This window comes from Semicossyphus pulcher, unplaced genomic scaffold, assembly GCF_022749685.1.
Source record: "Semicossyphus pulcher isolate SPU_LCO1_2020_fin unplaced genomic scaffold, fSemPul1.0.p SCAF_7, whole genome shotgun sequence".
NCBI classification, from domain to species: domain Eukaryota; kingdom Metazoa; phylum Chordata; class Actinopteri; order Labriformes; family Labridae; genus Semicossyphus; species Semicossyphus pulcher.
The window spans coordinates 16,787,833-16,806,888 of NW_027211748.1; the positions used below are offsets into that span (position 1 = coordinate 16,787,833).

Sequence of the window (19,056 nt, forward strand, 5' to 3'; positions counted from 1 at the left end):
AATTAAAAATAAACTTGTCAGAAAAATTAACACTTTGACGTAAATCAGCATGATAATAACTAGCTATAATGACAGAAACCATGTTTGAGAAAAATTTATCGGGCGTGTATTTTGATTTTATAGTTTGACCCATGTCCCACATGTTAACATGGAGGAGGCGGGCTTTATGACCTATACTGCAGCCACTCAGCAGGGGGCGCCCGAAATGTTTTGGCTTCACTTTTAGGGAGCTGTCATGTCGTCCATCTTTTTATACAGTCTATGGTTCAGCCATAGTAAATTAGCGTTTCTTCGCAACCTTACAGAAACCGGAAGTGCAGCCACTTACCTCCGCCTATCCTCTCTGACAGTAAAACTCCTGCTGGGTGATGGAAAACGCTTCACTATTGTGTTAGCTTATTTGGTGATAGATAGTGACTTAAGACATTTATTGAAATGAAAAAGTTTGAGATTGTCTCTTTAAATAAACTTGACTTGGCTAAGAGTTAATTATTTCATTTGTGAATATTTAAAATGCATTACAGTTAGAACTGTTCTGAAAATCATTTCAGCCAATCATGTGCATCTGCCCTCGTCAGCCACCGTACTCTTGTGCCTGACCTTGTTGTTCCTCTTTCTTTGAAAGAAAGCGGCTGCTAAGTTGTGAGTATAAAAAGAGCTGTGTGTTTCACAACTGTGTCAAACTTTACAGGTTATCAGTCATGGACAGAAGTGTGCTGCTGGTCCTGTTGAGTCTGCAGGCTCTGCTGCTCATCTCAGCGTTCACTTCTACTGATGCAGCTCCTCTGGCGACGGATGATCAACAGATACAACTGGTAAGAAGATCCGGCAACCACAAGGAGCTTTTGTTTCCTTCATTCAACAAGATTATCAAGAAAGAGATAACAAATGGAACACTACTTTTTGATAAAACAATGGAAAGGGTGGTTTGTCTGTATTCAATAGTGCAATGTTTATTCTAATTGTATTATGCAGGAACAAAAACAACATTGGAAGTCGACCAGTAATGGAGGTCCACCCAAAATTGGAAGCCGTCGACCTTGTGGGGTTCAGCTTATCTCTCTTCTGTCTGTTCCGCAGTACAATCCTGCAGAAGCCTTCTCTTCTGCTGATGCAGCTCCTCTGGCGACAGATAATCAGCAGATACGATTGGTAAGAAGATCTGGCTGCTGCGAGGAGCTTTTCTTTCCTTCATTCAACAAGATTATTAATAAAGAGATGGTAATACAATGGAAATGGTGGCTTTCTGTATTTAATAGTGCAATGTTTATTCTATTTGTATACAGAAACGACATATGAAGTCGACCAGAACAAAAAGGCCATACAGACCTGGAAGCCGTCGACCTTGTGGGGTAAACTCACGTTACTTTCAGTTTATTTCTCTTCTGTCCGTCCTGCATTACGATCCTCTAGTATCTACGACTTAAAATGTTACTCTTAAAATATGAACATCGTCATCTGCTCATTATTGCAGAGTTGGGGTTGGTGCAGGAGTATGTATTGAGTAACAGTGTTCTCTCTCTTTGTCTCCTAAACAGAAATTAGACTGAAGAGCAGCTTCAGGACCTGAGCTCTCCACTGCTCATTGATCAAACTGTGAACCATTAACGCGAGGAGAGATCTCATCTGCATCAAAGCATTTCATTTTTGCTTCTATTTTGAATTTAAATGTGACTTTTTTTAAATGAAAAAATTGTGAAGATTGTTAAAGAACATGTTAATCGATTATGTTATCAGTTTCAGAAGGTACATTTACTAAAGAAATACGAAGGTGGATTTGTTGGGTACTTTTACTTTCCTTGAGTATTTCCATTGCTATCCTAATTCATACTGTACGTTACTCGTCATGTTAAGGTTTCTAGTAAAACAAAACAAAAACATGTGATTAGCATGAAATACAATGTTAAATATTAAACCAGTGGACGCCTTGTTGTTGTTGTTGTTTCATTCTTCTTCCCAAACCTCACAGATGGTGTCATTTTATAAGAATGAGCCCAAAGAGGTTAAATAATCCATCATCTCACAAAAAAAGAACATTAAAAACCGGGCCAAATAATAAATGCAAACTTTCATAGCCAAACTTCTTAAAATCTTCTGACCCCAGTGGTGAATCTGGTGAGCCTTTGAGGGGGCCTGACCCGCGGTTTGAGCAGCACAAAGGCAAAAGTACCAGACATGATATATAGAAGTAAAATCCAGCTCCACCTCAAGCAGATCAACAGTAAAGATGTTGATGCATCAGTGTTAACAATCAAATACTGTCATATACAGTAATATATCACTCTCAGGGTCTTTTACTGCTGAATAAGAACTTTAACTCTTTTATTTTGGTGATCATTCTTTTTTTGTTTCACTTATAAGAAGGCTTTAAATGAAGCACTTTTACTTGTAATGGAGATTTTGTTTCATTTTTGCATCTTGACTTTTACTTCTATGAAGGATGTGAGTGTTTATTCCACCACTGGGTATCAGCATTTGGTCAAACTGCTGCGAAATGATCGTTACAGTAAAATGAATGAAAAATAACCACTGTTGATGTGAGAGGAGAACAACCTGAACTGCAGCAGTCACGTTCATTTAGTCTTTCATGGCTGCAGATCTTTCCTTCTTTGTTCTGTCTAATTATGACTATAACATTAATCACTTTACATCCCGTGTTTTGTTACTTAAACAGCTGTTTGTGTAATTAAATAGTATTTGCTAAGTTATTCTGCCAGTAAAACCTTTCAGAATGTAAATAAAATGTGGGCTCATCACTGCAAACTGACATAAAGGGAAAAAAAAAAAAGGCTGATAAAAGATCCCAAACATATTTAAGCTTAATTAAGAAGTTAGCAGCTCTAAAATGTAACATTTCTTAAAGTAATTTTAAATATATTTTGATTAAATTCTTTGAGTTTTGTTAAACGTGTTATTCTGTCATAGCAGAAGTGTTGCTCTGTCTCCACCTCTTGTTGTTGACAGAAATCACACATACAGAAAAACAGAAGCTGGACGAACGTGTTGATATCAGTGTTACATTCCTTTCAGGAAGTTGCTGCACATGCTCACTTCAACCCTTAATAGAAGTCATGTTTTAACCTAATCTTTGCCTTAATCCCCAGATTAAACCTAAACGAGGCCTCCCGCCTCACTGTGACTTCACACACAGATGATTTTGTCTGAGACCATCAATTTTCAAAGATACAATTGGATTTTTGCTCCATATAACCATAGCAACCACAAATATACTTTCAGATGTCTTTTACCTGATGGTATTTTAAATGATCAAATTGACCACTTAAATAATGACGGTATGATGAGGTCATTTTCATCAAGGTGTCATTTCTTTTTAAATAGGTAAGGGTATAAAGCCCTGTTCATTATGTGACATGTTATTGGGCTTTAAATAAACTTGACTTGGCTAAGAGGAAATTATTTCACTTATTAATATTTAACATTTATTACAGTTAAAAATAGGGATGCACGGTGTTGGATTTTTTGCGACATCCAATATGCCGATATTTTCCAACCCTTTTTGTTGATTGCCGATTTTGATAGCGATACATTAGGCACGTGTTTTTATCCACCTTACTGCAGAGAACATCAAGTCTCCCCTGTAGTGGAATTGAAATCATGGCTACTCTTATTGTAGTGGCCAAAAACATAAAGCAGACATCTTGCACCCTTTTCAGCCAGTCATGTGCATCTGCCCTCGTCAGCCACCGTACTCTTGTGCCTGACATTGTTGTTCCTCTTTCTTTGAAAGAAAGCGGCTGCTAAGTTGTGAGTATAAAAAGAGCTGTGTGTTTCACAACTGTGTCAAACTTTACAGGTTATCAGCCATGGACAGAAGTGTGCTGCTGGTCCTGTTGAGTCTGCAGGCTCTGCTGCTCATCTCAGCGTTCACTTCTACTGATGCAGCTCCTCTGGCGACGGATGATCAACAGATACAACTGGTAAGAAGATCCGGCAACCGCAAGGAGCTTTTGTTTCCTTCATTCAACAAGATTATCAAGAAAGAGATAACAAATGGAACACTACTTTTTGATAAAACAATGGAAAGGGTGGTTTGTCTGTATTCAATAGTGCAATGTTTATTCTAATTTTATTATGCAGGAACAAAAACAACATTGGAAGTCGACCAGTAATGGAGGTCCACCCAAACCTGGAAGCCGTCGACCTTGTGGGGTTCAGCTTATCTCTCTTCTGTCTGTTCCGCAGTACAATCCTGCAGAAGCCTTCTCTTCTGCTGATGCAGCTCCTCTGGCGACAGATAATCAGCAGATACGATTGGTAAGAAGATCTGGCTGCTGCGAGGAGCTTTTCTTTCCTTCATTCAACAAGATTATTAATAAAGAGATGGTAATACAATGGAAATGGTGGCTTTCTGTATTTAATAGTGCAATGTTTATTCTATTTGTATACAGAAACGACATATGAAGTCGACCAGAACAAAAAAGCCACCCAAACCTGGAAGCCTTCGACCTTGTGGGGTAAACTCACGTTACTTTCAGTTTATTTCTCTTCTGTCCGTCCTGCATTACGATCCTCCAGAATCTACGACTTAAAATGTTACTCTTAAAATATGAACATCGTCATCTGCTCATTATTGCAGAGTTGGGGTTGGTGCAGGAGTATGTATTGAGTAACAGTGTTCTCTCTCTTTGTCTCCTAAACAGAAATTAGACTGAAGAGCAGCTTCAGGACCTGAGCTCTCCACTGCTCATTGATCAAACTGTGAACCATTAACGCGAGGAGAGATCTCAACTGCATCAAAGCATTTCATTTTTGCTTCTATTTTGAATTTAAATGTGACTTTTTTTTAAATGAAAAAATTGTGAAGATTGTTAAAGAACATGTTGATCGATTATGTAATCAGTTTCAGAAGGTACATTTACTAAAGAAATACGAAGGTGGATTTGTTGGATACTTTTACTTTCCTTGAGTATTTCCATTGCTATCCTAATTCATACTGTACGTTACTCGTCATGTTCGGGTTTCTAGTAAGATAAAACAAAAACATGTGATTAGCATGAAATACAATGTTAAATATTAAACCAGTGGACGCCTTGTTGTTGTTGTTGTTTCATTCTTCTTCCCAAACCTCACAGATGGTGTCATTTTATAAGAATGAGCCCAAAGAGGTTAAATAATCCATCATCTCACAAAAAAAGAACATTAAAAACTTTAGTCTTTCATGGCTGCAGATCTTTCCTTCTTTGTTCTGTCTAATTATGACTATAACATTAATCACTTTACATCCCGTGTTTTGTTACTTAAACAGCTGTTTGTGTAATTAAATAGTATTTGCTAAGTTATTCTGCCAGTAAAACCTTTCAGAATGTAAATAAAATGTGGGCTCATCACTGCAAACTGACATAAAGGGAAAAATTAAACAAAAAAAGGCTGATAAAAGATCCAAAACATATTTAAGCTTAATTAAGAAGTTAGCAGCTCTAAAATGTAACATTTCTTAAAGTAATTTTAAATATATTTTGATTAAATTCTTTGAGTTTTGTTAAACGTGTTATTCTGTCATAGCAGAAGTGTTGCTCTGTCTCCACCTCTTGTTGTTGACAGAAATCACACATACAGAAAAACAGAAGCTGGACGAACGTGTTGATATCAGTGTTACATTCCTTTCAGGAAGTTGCTGCACATGCTCACTTCAACCCTTAATAGAAGTCATGTTTTAACCTAATCTTTGCCTTAATCCCCAGATTAAACCTAAACGAGGCCTCCCGCCTCACTGTGACTTCACACACAGATGATTTTGTCTGTGACCATCAATTTTCAAAGATACAATTGGATTTTTGCTCCATATAACCATAGCAACCACAAATGTACTTTCAGATATCTTTTACCTGATGGTATTTTAAATGATCAAATTGACCACTTAAATAATGACGGTATGATGAGGTCATTTTCATCAAGGTGTCATTTCTTTTTAAATAGGTAAGGGTATAAAGCCCTGTTCATTATGTGACATGTTATTGGGCTTGAAATAAACTTGACTTGGCTAAGAGGAAATTATTTCACTTATTAATATTTAACATTTATTACAGTTAAAAATAGGGATGCACGATGTTGGATTTTTTGCGACATCCAATATGCCGATATTTTCCAACCCTTTTTGTTGATTGCCGATTTTGATAGCGATACATTAGGCACGTGTTTTTATCCACCTTACTGCAGAGAACATCAAGTCTCCCCTGTAGTGGAATTGAAATCATGGCTACTCTTATTGTAGTGGCCAAAAACGGCCATAAAGCAGACATCTTGCACCCTTTTCAGCCAGTCATGTGCATCTGCCCTCGTCAGCCACCGTACTTTGTGCCTGACCTTGTTGTTCCTCTTTCTTTTAAAGAAAGCGGCTGCTAAGTTGTGAGTATAAAAAGAGCTGTGTGTTTCACAACTGTGTCAAACTTTACAGGTTATCAGCCATGGACAGAAGTGTGCTGCTGGTCCTGTTGAGTCTGCAGGCTCTGCTGCTCATCTCAGCGTTCACTTCTACTGATGCAGCTCCTCTGGCGACGGATGATCAACAGAAACAACCGGTAAGAAGATCCGGCAACCGCAAGGAGCTTTTGTTTCCTTCATTCAACAAGATTACCAAGAAAGAGATAACAAATGGAACACTACTTTTTGATAAAACAATGGAAAGGGTGCTTTGTCTGTATTCAATAGTGCAATGTTTATTCTAATTGTATTATGCAGGAACCAAAACAACATATGAAGTGGACCTGTAAAAGACCTGGACGCTTTCGACCTTGTGGGGTAAACTCACGTTACTTTCAGTTTATTTCTCTTCTGTCCGTCCTGCATTACGATCCTCTAGTATCTACGATTTAAAATGTTACTCTTAAAATATGAACATCGTCATCTGCTCATTATTGCAGAGTTGGGGTTGGTGCAGGAGTATGTATTGAGTAACAGTGTTCTCTCTCTTTGTCTCCTAAACAGAAATTAGACTGAAGAGCAGCTTCAGGACCTGAGCTCTCCACTGCTCATTGATCAAACTGTGAACCATTAACGCGAGGAGAGATCTCATCTGCATCAAAGCATTTCATTTTTGCTTCTATTTTGAATTTAAATGTGACTTTTTTTTAAATGAAAAAATTGTGAAGATTGTTAAAGAACATGTTGATCGATTATGTAATCAGTTTCAGAAGGTACATTTACTAAAGAAATACGAAGGTGGATTTGTTGGGTACTTTTACTTTCCTTGAGTATTTCCATTGCTATCCTAATTCATACTGTACGTTACTCGTCATGTTCGGGTTTCTAGTAAGATAAAACAAAAACATGTGATTAGCATGAAATACAATGTTAAATATTAAACCAGTGGACGCCTTGTTGTTGTTGTTGTTTCATTCTTCTTCCCAAACCTCACAGATGGTGTCATTTTATAAGAATGAGCCCAAAGAGGTTAAATAATCCATCATCTCACAAAAAAAGAACATTAAAAACTTTAGTCTTTCATGGCTGCAGATCTTTCCTTCTTTGTTCTGTCTAATTATGACTATAACATTAATCACTTTACATCCCGTGTTTTGTTACTTAAACTGCTGTTTGTGTAATTAAATAGTATTTGCTAAGTTATTCTGCCAGTAAAACCTTTCAGAATGTAAATAAAATGTGGGCTCATCACTGCAAACTGACATAAAGGGGAAAAATTAAACAAAAAAAGGCTGATAAAAGATCCAAAACATATTTAAGCTTAATTAAGAAGTTAGCAGCTCTAAAATGTAACATTTCTTAAAGTAATTTTAAGTATATTTTGATTAAATTCTTTGAGTTTTGTTAAACGTGTTATTCTGTCATAGCAGAAGTGTTGCTCTGTCTCCACCTCTTGTTGTTGACAGAAATCACACATACAGAAAAACAGAAGCTGGACGAACGTGTTGATATCAGTGTTACATTCCTTTCAGGAAGTTGCTGCACATGCTCACTTCAACCCTTAATAGAAGTCATGTTTTAACCTAATCTTTGCCTTAATCCCCAGATTAAACCTAAACGAGGCCTCCCGCCTCACTGTGACTTCACACACAGATGATTTTGTCTGTGTCCATCAATTTTCAAAGATACAATTTGATTTTTGCTCCATATAACCATAGCAACCACAAATGTACTTTCAGATGTCTTTTACCTGATGGTATTTTAAATGATCAAATTGACCACTTAAATAATGACGGTATGATGAGGTCATTTTCATCAAGGTGTCATTTCTTTTTAAATAGGTAAGGGTATAAAGCCCTGTTCATTATGTGACATGTTATTGGGCTTGAAATAAACTTGACTTGGCTAAGAGGAAATTATTTCACTTATTAATATTTAACATTTATTACAGTTAAAAATAGGGATGCACGATGTTGGATTTTTTGCAGATATCCAATATGCCGATATTTTCCAACCCTTTTTGTTGATCACGCCAAGTTAATGTCATAGCAATATGTCAAGCATTTTTAGGGAATTATCGAGCATTTAGGCAGAAATAAAGCTTTGTTTTATCAGCAGACAATATCAGCAGAAAAATGACATATCGGCAGATGCCGATATGTCATTTTCAAGCAAATATCTGTTGATCCCGATAACATGCCGATAAAATCGAGCATCCCTAGCTAAAAATCTTATGACAATCATTTCAGCCCGTCATGTGCATCTGTAGCATGAAATACAACGTTAAATATTGAATCAGAGAGAGAGAGAGAGAGAGAGAGAACCACAAGAGTGCAAAACAACAACAGTGAGACACAAAGTCAAAAGGGACACAACATGACCACAAAGCGACTAAAAATGGCCTCAAAACAATTCCAAAAAGGGAAAACAACCCAGAGACACTTAACAACTGCACAGACCCTGATCAGACTTGGGGCCTATACCACGAAGCGAGTTCAACATACCCAGGGTCTCTCTTCCTGACCCGGCGTCTCTTAACCTGACAAAGGAGATCGCGCTAAGCGGTCACGCGACGCTGGTTATCAACTCCATAAGTCCACCCAGGGTTTCTATGAGCGCGCTCACATCAAAGGGCCGTTGTCTAAACGCGACAGGTCTAACGTCAGCTGATCGGCATATTTTACAGATCCAGAACAAACTATGTTTTTATACAGATGTGAAGAAATGACACGTAATCCAGACTAAATCCACTCAGCTGCAGCTGCTGAATGCAGGAAGGACAAATAGCACAAAAAACAGACTGTGTACATGCACAAATATAATAATATCACTGCTCCATCATTGGAGCACCATATATTTTCATAAAATCAGACGGTAAAGCGGAAGTGTTTGACCGCTCTCTCTCCTTCCTCTGTAACAACTGGAGAACACAGGGGAAAAGGACTCAAATGCACGACTCAGAACTCAGAGGTGAAAGTTCAAAAGCTCAGTCTTTTAATCAGGCAAAGGTTGGGTACACATGGTAGGCAGTCAGACCAGGCAAACAAAACAGGCGAGGATCAGGCAAAAAGGCGATTCAAAAAGGCAAAAACAGAGATGGTACAGGAGGATCAGGTAGACACGAGGGAATAACGCTGCAACGTACAAAGACGAACTGGCAACTCGGAAGGGGAAACGCAGCCTATATACACAAGGAGGGCAGGGCTACTGAGACACAGGTGGAAACAACTGGAGAAGGGACAGGTAATCACAGAGGCAGGAAACACAAGGACAGGATCTGAAACAAGAGGAGAGGCGAGTACTTGCAAAATAGAACAGGGAACAAACACTTTGGATGAATGACTAGTTTTTATTTTTCTAGACATTTTTCACCATCATTCTGACAACTTTTTTCAGATGAATTTCCGATCAGCTTCCAGGAACCAAAAGAAGCAAACTCATGTTGAATCCTCAACTTTGTTTTTGTTTAGCGAAGAGGACCTGATCCTGATCATTGGTTGGTTCGACCTTTGGGAGGGAAAGAGATGCACACAGAGAAATGTAATGTTTAAATAATATCTACTGCACCAACTCTCTTCTGCCTTTTCAGTTATAAACAAGGTATGATGCCATTTGGTTCATTATTTCTTGAAATGTAGCTTCCTAAAATGTTGCAAGAAAGACAAAAACAATAACAATGGTCATAAAGTAAAGAGAGCTCACCTTGCCAAAGAGGTGACATGCTCCTGGGTTTCTGAAGCAGCCTCCCCACCAAGGAAATCTTGGCGTTACTCCCTTTGGAGGTTTTCTCTACAACGAAAAGATTAGTATGAACTCTCCTCTTAGGTCAGAGATATGTCTGATGTTTGAGCTTAAACCATCAAATGAGCAAACACCAGGTGATTTGACTCTTTTAGGACACAAAGTTTTTTTTCACTCAGGTACCAGGAGTGTATTTTCTTACCGGCCGCAGAGACTCATGGAGTGGTTGTCCATCCTTCATCAGAACGGCTGCATCAGTAGAAGTGAAGGCAGAGATGAGCAGCAGAGCCTGCAGACCCAACAGGACCAGGAGCACCGTTTTGTCCATCGCTGAAGAAGTGAAGAGTCTGAAACACACACAGGTATTTATATACCCACTCCTAAAAACCTGCGTGTGGACAAAGAGGAAACAAGGACAGGAAACCACAACTTTACATCAGCAGAGAGACGTCTTAACATCACATGTTTACTTGAATTACAATAATTCACAAGCTAAATATGTAAAGTTTTTGTCAGACAGTAGGTACAGGACAGAAATGTTTGTATATAGTACATATAGTGTGCGTAAATAACTGTTTAAATTACTTTGTTGTTCTGGATAAAGTTGTATTGTATTGGTTGTTGGATGGATGAACATGTAATGAATGTAGTAATGCAGCTGTTAGCTTCAGTGACAGTAAGTGATGCATGACGTGCACTGTTGCTTAATTTGTCTGCACTTTAATTTCACCACCAACCAGTTCCATCAAAACAAGTAAACAGGAAACATGACGAAAATGACAAAACATCTAAAATGATCTATGAAACAGAGACATCCTCATCTCCTGGATGTTTACCTCGTTACAGTTCCCCTCATTGCAAATCATACGATAATTACACAAACCCACATTTTCTTCTGCTGTTATACAAAACATTTTGAATTGATTGATTCAAATTTACCAGATCTTCATTAGCAGAGTTTGCTCTGTGTCAGGAAATCATAGGTGTACTGTATGTGTGCAGGTATAGCACTGATTTTTATGGCTGCAAGCAAGGTTTAAAAAATAAGACTTAAATCCAAATGTTTGGAGTTTGCTGCACTGCAGACTTAAAGGGAACATTTAAAAGCAATAATCCTGAAGATTTCATTTAAATAAGGAAATGCCTCACAGATGGTGTCATTTTATAAGAATGAGCCCAAAGAGGTTAAATAATCCATCATCTCACAAAAAAAGAACATTAAAAACCGGGCCAAATAATAAATGCAAACTTTCATAGCCAAACTTCTTAAAATCTTCTGACCCCAGTGGTGAATCTGGTGAGCCTTTGAGGGGGCCTGACCCGCGGTTTCAGCAGCACAAAGGCAAAAGTACCAGACATGATATATAGAAGTAAAATCCAGCTCCACCTCAAGCAGATCAACAGTAAAGATGTTGATGCATCAGTGTTAACAATCAAATACTGTCATATACAGTAATATATCACTCTCAGGGTCTTTTACTGCTGAATAAGAACTTTAACTCTTTTATTTTGGTGATCATTCTTTTTTTGTTTCACTTATAAGAAGGCTTTAAATGAAGCACTTTTACTTGTAATGGAGATTTTGTTTCATTTTTGCATCTTGACTTTTACTTCTATGAAGGATGTGAGTGTTTATTCCGCCACTGGGTATCAGCATTTGGTCAAACTGCTGCGAAATGATCGTTACAGTAAAATGAATGAAAAATAACCACTGTTGATGTGAGGGGAGAACAACCTGAACTGCAGCAGTCACGTTCATTTAGTCTTTCATGGCTGCAGATCTTTCCTTCTTTGTTCTGTCTAATTATGACTATAACATTAATCACTTTACATCCCGTGTTTTGTTACTTAAACTGCTGTTTGTGTAATTAAATAGTATTTGTTAAGTTATTCTGCCAGTAAAACCTTTCAGAATGTAAATAAAATGTGGGCTCATCACTGCAAACTGACATAAAGGGGAAAAAAAAAAAGGCTGATAAAAGATCCAAAACATATTTAAGCTTAATTAAGAAGTTAGCAGCTCTAAAATGTAACATTTCTTAAAGTAATTTTAAATATATTTTGATTAAATTCTTTGAGTTTTGTTAAACGTGTTATTCTGTCATAGCAGAAGTGTTGCTCTGTCTCCACCTCTTGTTGTTGACAGAAATCACACATACAGAAAAACAGAAGCTGGACGAACGTGTTGATATCAGTGTTACATTCCTTTCAGGAAGTTGCTGCACATGCTCACTTCAACCCTTAATAGAAGTCATGTTTTAACCTAATCTTTGCCTTAATCCCCAGATTAAACCTAAACGAGGCCTCCCGCCTCACTGTGACTTCACACACAGATGATTTTGTCTGTGTCCATCAATTTTCAAAGATACAATTGGATTTTTGCTCCATATAACCATAGCAACCACAAATATACTTTCAGATGTCTTTTACCTGATGGTATTTTAAATGATCAAATTGACCACTTAAATAATGACGGTATGATGAGGTCATTTTCATCAAGGTGTCATTTCTTTTTAAATAGGTAAGGGTATAAAGCCCTGTTCATTATGTGACATGTTATTGGGCTTTAAATAAACTTGACTTGGCTAAGAGGAAATTATTTCACTTATTAATATTTAACATTTATTACAGTTAAAAATAGGGATGCACGATGTTGGATTTTTTGCAGATATCCAATATGCCGATATTTTCCAACCCTTTTTGCTGATTGCCGATTTTGATAGCGATACATTAGGCACGTGTTTTTATCCACCTTACTGCAGAGAACATCAAGTCTCCCCTGTAGTGGAATTGAAATCATGGCTACTCTTATTGTAGTGGCCAAAAACATAAAGCAGACATCTTGCACCCTTTTCAGCCAGTCATGTGCATCTGCCCTCGTCAGCCACCGTACTCTTGTGCCTGACCTTGTTGTTCCTCTTTCTTTGAAAGAAAGCGGCTGCTAAGTTGTGAGTATAAAAAGAGCTGTGTGTTTCACAACTGTGTCAAACTTTACAGGTTATCAGCCATGGACAGAAGTGTGCTGCTGGTCCTGTTGAGTCTGCAGGCTCTGCTGCTCATCTCAGCGTTCACTTCTACTGATGCAGCTCCTCTGGCGACGGATGATCAACAGATACAACTGGTAAGAAGATCCGGCAACCACAAGGAGCTTTTGTTTCCTTCATTCAACAAGATTATCAAGAAAGAGATAACAAATGGAACACTACTTTTTGATAAAACAATGGAAAGGGTGCTTTGTCTGTATTCAATAGTGCAATGTTTATTCTAATTTTATTACGCAGGAACAAAAACAACATTGGAAGTCGACCAGTAATGGAGGTCCACCCAAACCTGGAAGCCGTCGACCTTGTGGGGTTCAGCTTATCTCTCTTCTGTCTGTTCCGCAGTACAATCCTGCAGAAGCCTTCTCTTCTGCTGATGCAGCTCCTCTGGCGACAGATAATCAGCAGATACGATTGGTAAGAAGATCTGGCTGCTGCGAGGAGCTTTTCTTTCCTTCATTCAACAAGATTATTAATAAAGAGATGGTAATACAATGGAAATGGTGGCTTTCTGTATTTAATAGTGCAATGTTTATTCTATTTGTATACAGAAACGACATATGAAGTCAACCAGAACAAAAAAGCCACCCAAACCTGGAAGCCTTCGACCTTGTGGGGTAAACTCACGTTACTTTCAGTTTATTTCTCTTCTGTCCGTCCTGCATTACGATCCTCCAGAATCTACGACTTAAAATGTTACTCTTAAAATATGAACATCGTCATCTGCTCATTATTGCAGAGTTGGGGTTGGTGCAGGAGTATGTATTGAGTAACAGTGTTCTCTCTCTTTGTCTCCTAAACAGAAATTAGACTGAAGAGCAGCTTCAGGACCTGAGCTCTCCACTGCTCATTGATCAAACTGTGAACCATTAACGCGAGGAGAGATCTCATCTGCATCAAAGCATTTCATTTTTGCTTCTATTTTGAATTTAAATGTGACTTTTTTTTAAATGAAAAAATTGTGAAGATTGTTAAAGAACATGTTAATCGATTATGTAATCAGTTTCAGAAGGTACATTTACTAAAGAAATACGAAGGTGGATTTGTTGGATACTTTTACTTTCCTTGAGTATTTCCATTGCTATCCTAATTCATACTGTACGTTACTCGTCATGTTAAGGTTTCTAGTAAAACAAAACAAAAACATGTGATTAGCATGAAATACAATGTTAAATATTAAACCAGTGGACGCCTTGTTGTTGTTGTTGTTTCATTCTTCTTCCCAAACCTCACAGATGGTGTCATTTTATAAGAATGAGCCCAAAGAGGTTAAATAATCCATCATCTCACAAAAAAAGAACATTAAAAACTTTAGTCTTTCATGGCTGCAGATCTTTCCTTCTTTGTTCTGTCTAATTATGACTATAACATTAATCACTTTACATCCCGTGTTTTGTTACTTAAACTGCTGTTTGTGTAATTAAATAGTATTTGCTAAGTTATTCTGCCAGTAAAACCTTTCAGAATGTAAATAAAATGTGGGCTCATCACTGCAAACTGACATAAAAGGGAAAAATTAAACAAAAAAAGGCTGATAAAAGATCCAAAACATATTTAAGCTTAATTAAGAAGTTAGCAGCTCTAAAATGTAACATTTCTTAAAGTAATTTTAAGTATATTTTGATTAAATTCTTTGAGTTTTGTTAAACGTGTTATTCTGTCATAGCAGAAGTGTTGCTCTGTCTCCACCTCTTGTTGTTGACAGAAATCACACATACAGAAAAACAGAAGCTGGACGAACGTGTTGATATCAGTGTTACATTCCTTTCAGGAAGTTGCTGCACATGCTCACTTCAACCCTTAATAGAAGTCATGTTTTAACCTAATCTTTGCCTTAATCCCCAGATTAAACCTAAACGAGGCCTCCCGCCTCACTGTGACTTCACACACAGATGAATTTGTCTGTGTCCATCAATTTTCAAAGATACAATTTGATTTTTGCTCCATATAACCATAGCAACCACAAATGTACTTTCAGATGTCTTTTACCTGATGGTATTTTAAATGATCAAATTGACCACTTAAATAATGACGGTATGATGAGGTCATTTTCATCAAGGTGTCATTTCTTTTTAAATAGGTAAGGGTATAAAGCCCTGTTCATTATGTGACATGTTATTGGGCTTTAAATAAACTTGACTTGGCTAAGAGGAAATTATTTCACTTATTAATATTTAACATTTATTACAGTTAAAAATAGGGATGCACGATGTTGGATTTTTTGCAGATATCCAATATGCCGATATTTTCCAACCCTTTTTGTTGATCACGCCAAGTTAATGTCATAGCAATATGTCAAGCATTTTTAGGGAATTATCGAGCATTTAGGCAGAAATAAAGCTTTGTTTTATCAGCAGACAATATCAGCAGAAAAATGACATATCTGCAGATGCCGATATGTCATTTTCAAGCAAATATCTGTTGATCCCGATAACATGCCGATAAAATCGAGCATCCCTAGCTAAAAATCTTATGACAATCATTTCAGCCCGTCATGTGCATCTGTAGCATGAAATACAACGTTAAATATTGAATCAGAGAGAGAGAGAGAGAGAGAGAACCACAAGAGTGCAAAACAACAACAGTGAGACACAAAGTCAAAAGGGACACAACATGACCACAAAGCGACTAAAAATGGCCTCAAAACAATTCCAAAAAGGGAAAACAACCCAGAGACACTTAACAACTGCACAGACCCTGATCAGACTTGGGGCCTATACCACGAAGCGAGTTCAACATACCCAGGGTCTCTCTTCCTGACCCGGCGTCTCTTAACCTGACAAAGGAGATCGCGCTAAGCGGTCACGCGACGCTGGTTATCAACTCCATAAGTCCACCCAGGGTTTCTATGAGCGCGCTCACATCAAAGGGCCGTTGTCTAAACGCGACAGGTCTAACGTCAGCTGATCGGCATATTTTACAGATCCAGAACAAACTATGTTTTTATACAGATGTGAAGAAATGACACGTAATCCAGACTAAATCCACTCAGCTGCAGCTGCTGAATGCAGGAAGGACAAATAGCACAAAAAACAGACTGTGTACATGCACAAATATAATAATATCACTGCTCCATCATTGGAGCACCATATATTTTCATAAAATCAGACGGTAAAGCGGAAGTGTTTGACCGCTCTCTCTCCTTCCTCTGTAACAACTGGAGAACACAGGGGAAAAGGACTCAAATGCACGACTCAGAACTCAGAGGTGAAAGTTCAAAAGCTCAGTCTTTTAATCAGGCAAAGGTTCGGTACACATGGTAGGCAGTCAGACCAGGCAAACAAAACAGGCGCGGATCAGGCAAAAAGGCGATTCAAAAAGGCAAAAACAGGGATGGTACAGGAGGATCAGGTAGACACGAGGGAATAACGCTGCAACGCACAAAGACGAACTGGCAACTAAGGGGAAACGCAGCCTATATACACGAGGAGGGCAGGGCTACTGAGACACAGGTGGAAACAACTGGAGAAGGGACAGGTAATCACAGAGGCAGGAAACACAAGGACAGGATCTGAAACAAGAGGAGAGGCGAGTACTTGCAAAATAGAACAGGGAACAAACACTTTGGATGAATGACTAGTTTTTATTTTTCTAGACATTTTTCACCATCATTCTGACAACTTTTTTCAGATGAATTTCCGATCAGCTTCCAGGAACCAAAAGAAGCAAACTCATGTTGAATCCTCAACTTTGTTTTTGTTTAGCGAAGAGGACCTGATCCTGATCATTGGTTGGTTCGACCTTTGGGAGGGAAAGAGATGCACACAGAGAAATGTAATGTTTAAATAATATCTACTGCACCAACTCTCTTCTGCCTTTTCAGTTATAAACAAGGTATGATGCCATTTGGTTCATTATTTCTTGAAATGTAGCTTCCTAAAATGTTGCAAGAAAGACAAAAACAATAACAATGGTCATAAAGTAAAGAGAGCTCACCTTGCCAAAGAGGTGACATGCTCCTGGGTTTCTGAAGCAGCCTCCCCACCAAGGAAATCTTGGCGTTACTCCCTCTGGAGGTCTCTCCTATAACAAAAAGATTAGTATGAACTCTCCTCTTAGGTCAGAGATATGTCTGATGTTTGAGCTTAAACCATCAAATGAGCAAACACCAGGTGATTTGACTCATTTAGGACACAAAGTTTTTTTTCACTCAGGTACCAGGAGTGTATTTTCTTACCGGCCGCAGAGACTCATGGAGTGGTTGTCCATCCTTCATCAGAACGGCTGCATCAGTAGAAGTGAAGGCAGAGATGAGCAGCAGAGCCTGCAGACCCAACAGGACCAGGGGCACCGTTTTGTCCATCGCTGAAGAAGTGACGAGTCTGAAACACACACAGGTATTTATATACCCACTCCTAAAAACCTGCGTGTGGACAAAGAGGAAACAAGGACAGGAAACCACAACTTTACATCAGCAGAGAGACGTCTTAACATCACATGTTTACTTGAATTACAATAATTCACAAGCTAAATATGTAAAGTATTTGTCAGACAGTAGGTACAGGACAGAAATGTTTGTATATAGTACATATAGTGTGCGTAAATAACTGTTTAAATTACTTTGTTGTTCTGAATAAAGTTGGATTGTATTGGTTGTTGGATGGATGAACATGTAATGAATGTAGTAATGCAGCTGTTAGCTTCAGTGACAGTAAGTGATGCATGACGTGCACTGTTGCTTAATTTGTCTGCACTTTAATTTCACCACCAACCAGTTCCATCAAAACAAGTAAACAGGAAACATGACGAAAATGACAAAACATCTAAAATGATCTATGAAACAGAGACATCCTCATCTCCTGGATGTTTACCTCGTTACAGTTCCCCTCATTGCAAATCATACGATAATTACACAAACCCACATTTTCTTCTGCTGTTATACAAAACATTTTGAATTGATTGATTCAAATTTACCAGATCTTCATTAGCAGAGTTTGCTCTGTGTCAGGAAATCATAGGTGTACTGTATGTGTGCAGGTATAGCACTGATTTTTATGGCTGCAAGCAAGGTTTAAAAAATAAGACTTAAATCCAAATGTTTGGAGTTTGCTGCACTGCAGACTTAAAGGGAACATTTAAAAGCAATAATCCTGAAGATTTCATTTAAATAAGGAAATGCCTCACAGATGGTGTCATTTTATAAGAATGAGCCCAAAGAGGTTAAATAATCCATCATCTCACAAAAAAAGAACATTAAAAACCGGGCCAAATAATAAATGCAAACTTTCATAGCCAAACTTCTTAAAATCTTCTGACCCCAGTGGTGAATCTGGTGAGCCTTTGAGGGGGCCTGACCCGTGGTTTGAGCAGCACAAAGGCAAAAGTACCAGACATGATATATAGAAGTAAAATCCAGCTCCACCTCAAGCAGATCAACAGTAAAGATGTTGATGCATCAGTGTTAACAATCAAATACTGTCATATACAGTAATATATCACTCTCAGGGTCTTTTACTGCTGAATAAGAACTTTAACTCTTTTATTTTGGTGATCATTCTTTTTTTGTTTCACTTATAAGAAGGCTTTAAATGAAGCACTTTTACTTGTAATGGAGATTTTGTTTCATTTTTGCATCTTGACTTTTACTTCTATGAAGGATGTGAGTGTTTATTCCACCACTGGGTATCAGCATTTTGTCAAACTGCTGCGAAATGATCGTTACAGTAAAATGAATGAAAAATAACCACTGTTGATGTGAGAGGAGAACAACCTGAACTGCAGCAGTCACGTTCATTTAGTCTTTCATGGCTGCAGATCTTTCCTTCTTTGTTCTGTCTAATTATGACTATAACATTAATCACTTTACATCCCGTGTTTTGTTACTTAAACAGCTGTTTGTGTAATTAAATAGTATTTGTTAAGTTATTCTGCCAGTAAAACCTTTCAGAATGTA

At 37.9% G+C, this 19,056-nt stretch overlaps 1 long non-coding RNA gene across 1 annotated transcript; it reads left to right on the forward strand.

The window, feature by feature from the left end:
• The first annotated feature begins 6,362 nt into the window (after window positions 1-6,362).
• LOC138611835 (uncharacterized) lies at window positions 6,363-7,513 on the forward strand. Its single transcript, XR_011309617.1, has 3 exons — window positions 6,363-6,539; window positions 6,700-6,759; window positions 6,946-7,513. It is a non-coding gene; the product is annotated as an uncharacterized lncRNA (long non-coding RNA).
• The last annotated feature ends 11,543 nt before the right edge of the window (window positions 7,514-19,056 follow it).